Source organism: Camelus ferus, chromosome 36, assembly GCF_009834535.1.
Source record: "Camelus ferus isolate YT-003-E chromosome 36, BCGSAC_Cfer_1.0, whole genome shotgun sequence".
NCBI classification, from domain to species: domain Eukaryota; kingdom Metazoa; phylum Chordata; class Mammalia; order Artiodactyla; family Camelidae; genus Camelus; species Camelus ferus.
The window spans coordinates 13,236,782-13,242,307 of NC_045731.1; the positions used below are offsets into that span (position 1 = coordinate 13,236,782).

Here is a 5,526-nt window from a genome sequence, read left to right on the forward strand (position 1 = left end):
AGGATCTGATCAAGAATAATCTACACTCAGGCTGCTCCAGGAGTCGTCCACGGACAACCTGGTTGACTAGTTGTCCAGTTCATGGGGAGCAGGGACAGAAAGAAAGTTGAGAGTGAGGGTCCAGAGGCCTGCACAGCAATGGGCTCTGAGTCACATGTGACACGGCACATGCTAGTCTGGGACAGGAGGCCTCAGCAGGACAGCCGTCCCTGAACCAATGGAAACTTTTTAAAATTTTATTTATTTTGGGGGGAGACAATAATTAGGTTTTTATTTATTTACCTTTAATGGAGGTACTGGGGATTGAACCCAGGACCTTGTACATGCCAGGCACATGTTCTACCACTGAGCTATACCCTCCCGCCTCAGGAACCAATGGAAAGTTTTAAAATGTGTCTTTCACAGCAAGTGATTTGAGAAGCACTGATCACTGATGAGTGTCCCTTCATGTGCTCCTCTGGGTTGGCGGCCTTGCCTTCTTCTGACGGGGGTCCCCCAGCAATGGCTGAGTCTCGGACGGGTCACTCCTGCTGGGAGTCTGTGCACGGTGCCAGCTGCCCCGTCTGCCCTCTGGCAGGCTGACTCCAGGCTGGCCAAGAAAATGGCATGACCCAGAACTGGGGGCGCCCCCTGGGGCAGCATTGATAAATTGGAGATGAGAGACGAGAGAGCTGGCAGGTTAAGCCTCCGGCGCGCTCTCCCCGGGCAGAGGCCGGCTCGTCGGCAGGTGAAGCAGCTCCGCAGGGCCCCGCTCACACCCTCCTGGGGCCTCCCTCCTCCCGCTTCCCGGCCCCTGTCCTTCACGCCAGCTTCCCAGGGACCGTACACGCAACAAGGTGTTCGCATAAAAGCCTTTGCCTCGGGCCCTGTTTCTGGAGCACCTGGGCCAGGACGTGAACCGTGAGAAATGAGCTTGTGAAATGCTCCCCCGGGGCTTTTGACCCGTGGTCCTCGCAGAAGCACTGTTTGTGAGACTGTTAGAAACGCAAACCCCGGGTCCCACTTGGGAGGTGGTTACGTCAGAAGCACGGGGGAGGGGGCCCTGCAACCTGTTTCAACAAGCCTTACAGATGACGCTCTCACACGCGAGTTTGAGAACCGCTGCTTTTAACTGGCAGTGAGAACGGGGACTTCCTTTTTCAAGTGTCCGTGTGCTGGAACCTTCGCGCCAGGATGGGCCGTTTCTTCGGTGATATTTATGCTGCTCACGTGACAATATTACAATGGTATCGAGCCTAGTAGCTAAAACAGAACATTTCTGCCAAGTACCAGCTCAACTGAGAAAAGAAACGCTGCGTGTCAGATCCGCCGTGAGGTCCCTGGTTTTAACGCCCATTTCCTTTGTCTTGCGTCTTCGTAACTTAGACCAACACAGAGAACCCCCCAGATCAGGGCTCCTGCCTTTTTCGATTGGGACCATCCTTCTGTTGTGTAATTTATTTATTTCACTTCTGATGTCATCCTTCCTGCTTGCTGCCCTCTAAGACAGCTGTGTGAAATTATAACCACTCTGTTTTAAAGGAAGCACATTGAAACTAATTTTTAGACTTTCACAACCCTCCAGGCAACCCACAGAACCCACCTGGGCCGCTGACAACATCAGGATGTGGAACCTCCGCTCTGGTCAGTGCTCTGGGTGCAAGTTAGACTCTCCTGGGGAGAATGTAAAACATACTCATGCGTTGCCCCTGCTCCAAAGAAACTGATTCAGTTGGTCTAGGGGTGGGACTAGGTTCGGTCTATTTCAGAAGCCCTGAGGTGGCATTCTTCTGCAGCCAGGGCTGAGAAACTCTCTGAGCCCAACTCTGGCACTCAGTGTGCTTCCCACTTACTCTTTCACCACCTGAGCCCTGGGGCAAACACACAATTTCAAGTGTGTCTGCCTTTCAAAGGCAGTTTGAAGGACAACCACCACCACTAACACCTCGCAACCATCCTGAAGACGTCTTCTAGTAAAACTACATTCTGAAGTTGCAATCAAAGGGCAAATCAAAGTCCACTTAAAATGACTCCCAAACTGCACCTCCAGTGAATATATGGCTTTAGGTTTCATTAAAAATGATTTGCAATCTTCTCATGGAATTGTTGCTGCTTCTGGTGTTCCCTGCTCCATGCTGTGGTCATAGCAAACTTGGTCTCCAACAATCCCAGCCCAAGGACTGCAGCCCGGAGCTCTCCAAGGTAGATGGCCTGGGGTGGGGGGGGGGTGGCGGTGGAGGGTCTGCACGCTAGCCCAGAACACAATCTGTTCGCCCCATGCAGTCCCTGGGTGCGCCTTCAGGGGGCCGGGGCCCTGCTCCCAGGAAGGCTTTGAAAACATAGGCACTCCTGAGCCAGCACCCCACATTCCATAACTCAGCCTCCAGGCTTATCCTGTGGGTTGGTTGTGCTGAAATTTTTCTGTTTGATTCTCACCTTCTAGTCCCTTAGTGAAAATTCCATTATCTCTACAGCTGTGTGTCAAGACAAGACATGAATTTTGTGCAACAATAGAAGGACACCATACTTGTTTTCTAGGTAGCCTTAGGCAAAACCATTTTAGCTCACTGTCCTCACTTATTATATAAAGACTTAAACTTCAAGTAGAAAGAGGGGAATTACTTTAGGGTGGGAAATATCTGAAAAATGGAATTAAGTCACTATAGCATAGCAGAAAGTTTATAATGATATATTGAAAAAAAAATCCTGGACAAAAAAAAAAGGTACAGATTTGCCACTAAAATATTACTTGCAATTTATCATTTCTAGATAAATTCATAAAGTGAAAGAAAACCAGGAAGGTGCTTGCGTAAGCCTTGAAATTGATTTCAGAAGCATCGGCGCTCACTACAAAAGAACTTCACAGTTTAATTAGGATGGCTCAAATCCAGCGTCTATATTTAGGATAAGCTGGAAATTACAGTGTAGAAATGAGAATCATCCAGCAACAGTCTAAATGAAGGGGGGAAAAATCCATGGAAAAAACACCACAGCTTTTCTCAGCTAACCATAAAATTTCCTAACTTCTGATTTTCAGTGGACACCAATAGAATGACCTCTAAGGATTTTACCTGTTCAAGTTGAGGAATGCATTTTTATTAAAATCCCTAAATATGAACCTTTAAATCTGCACCTACACTTCTTGCCTACGTTCTTTTTAATACCTGTATGATCTGCTTAAGCACAGATAAATTTGACATTGAGCTTAGAACATATCAAAGGAATCTCATTAAAATCCTGAATGTATATAAACATATTTCATACCACTAGCACTTTGGCTTCTTTTTTGTAAGTGGTTGGCAGAGTCATCGCACTGTTCTAGCATTAATTCCTTAAATAGTCCTGTTTTCTTCTCATATTGGTATATCATTAAATAAATCAGTTCAAACCCAAGATGTGACAGAAAGAACCATATGATTATTATTATTTTTTTTACTTCAGGAAATGTTTTAAATGATATTGTACAAGTTATATTGTCTTAACATCTGATAATTTATTAGAGGAGCACATGGTTATTTATGACCATAATTATGGTTTTTGGATGTCAAATGAGGGTGTTTTTCTTCTTCCTCTTTCTCTTCTTTACTGTGACCTGGGTCTGGGTTTATATATGCTTGTCAGTAATTTCCCTAAAAGCAGTCTAAATGCTCTAAATAATGTACTCAAAATTGTTCGGAAAATAAGTCGCTTCAGCAAGCTGACCTCAGCAGCAAAGACGCTCTAATGCACCGTGACTGCACAGCCAGAAAGACAGAGGGAAATTAGAGTCTCGGGAGGAGAGTCTGAAATTCTTTCAAATTAAAGTTACTTGTCTTGGCTGAAGGTTTAATTTTAAATTACAAGGAAGGAAATACTCCAGGTAAAACAGCTCTCAGCCAATTGTAACTAACAAATCAACTGCAGACACCCAGTGAGAGGCTGGGTGCACACTGGTCACATACTGGTGAATTCCCTTCTCCTCATTTATTCACTTTGCAATAGTTCACACACTGCCCTTCTCCGCCATTCAGATGCCAGGTATCTCCTTCAGCGCGATCATTCAAATGTTTAAATGGCCTAAATTTCACCGAACTCCAACTCTGAAGACCCAGTGTAATTAAAATGAGTTTGCTTGCTGGCGTGTTAATGTAAACTGGCGGCAACCACTCGACGGGTTAGCTCGTGTGATCGTGTGATCCTCCTCATGTCACTTAGGGACAGGGGGTCACAGTCTACAGATGAGAAAACTGAGGCTCAGTGCTTCAGTCCGTAATCTGGGGCCAGAGCCTTCATGTAGCACCCGTGTCCGCCCAGAGCTGTGCCTGCCACTGTTCTGGGTCTCCGATGAAGCAACTTTGGAAAGATGTAGCTGCCCCGCCCAGGAGGTGCCAGGTATCAGGATGAAAGAATGAGCACTACTCGCAGCCCTGAGGCTGTCTGGTAACTGAAGGTGAAACCAAGAAAGTCGACGGTTGTCTTTTTTGGGGTGGGGGGCAGAAAGGGGGAGTAGGGTAAGGGGGTCGTGGCTGAAACAAACACCCTGGGGTGCCAGTATTTTCTATCAAATTCTACCCTGAATGTCTTACTGCTTATGTTAACTCAAATTAAAAACCTTCAGGACCCAACCAAAAAAACGTCCTCACACTTTGGAACTAACTAATCTGGAGGGAAAGGGTGGTTTCTACAAGGCAGACAAGCCAGGCTGGTCAGATCTGGTCAGCCGCCCTCATCACAGGCACAGGAGCTGAGGGGGCCCCAAGGAGAGGGTTTCTGGATTAGATTAGCTGCCAGCTGGCTTGAAGCTCCTCATTCCACTCGTGTACATGCTGCTATGATGGGTGGGCGCCAGAAAAATGCAGACTATCAAGGCGAAGGCAGGGCAAGGTCATTCACAAGGTGGGGACTCATCCAAGGAGCCCCCGGGTGGCCCTTCCTGGGAGAGACTGGTTAAGATTAAAACAAAACCTCTGAGGCTTGCCTGCTAATGATCAGAATCTGATCAAGTCTCAGATCTACCACCAGTTCACAGCCGAACGGCACTGGAGGAGAGTCAATCCCCCAAGTCCAGTGCCCTGAATCTTCAGGACAAATGACCCATTTCTTCAATGCATTAATGGCAGGAAGAAAGAATGAAAGGAGCTGGCAGAAAGGCAGGGAGGAGGGGGCGCCACTGTGAAGACGCCTTAGAGACGACCAGGAAAACACGCTGGGTGTGCACAACTCCTTCGGATCCTGACTCCAACAAACCCACTGTGAGAAGACCTTATGGGGCCAACCGGGGGCAGCTGGGTATAGCTTGGATATCAGATGATATTAAGGAATCATTACTGATTTTGCTGACGATAGTATGGAGGTTTATTTGTAAAAGAGGGGCAGTGTAGCTAATAGACAGATAGTATCCACTGGTGAAATAGTACAGTATCGAGGATTTGTTTTAAAATATTCCAGGAAAAAAGCAGAGCTTGGAGCCAACGAAAGGAGACTGGGAGAATGCGGATGCCTGTGGAATCCAGGAAATGAACACATGGGGGCGTATTATGCTGTTCTTTATACTTGTGTGTTTGAAAA

The 5,526-nt window shown here is 46.9% G+C and overlaps 1 non-coding gene across 1 annotated transcript; it reads right to left on the reverse strand.

Annotated features, from left to right (window-relative positions):
• Window positions 1–288: 288 nt before the first annotated feature.
• TRNAA-GGC lies at window positions 289–360 on the reverse strand. Its single transcript has one exon. It is a non-coding gene; the product is annotated as a tRNA-Ala (tRNA).
• Window positions 361–5,526: the final 5,166 nt, after the last annotated feature.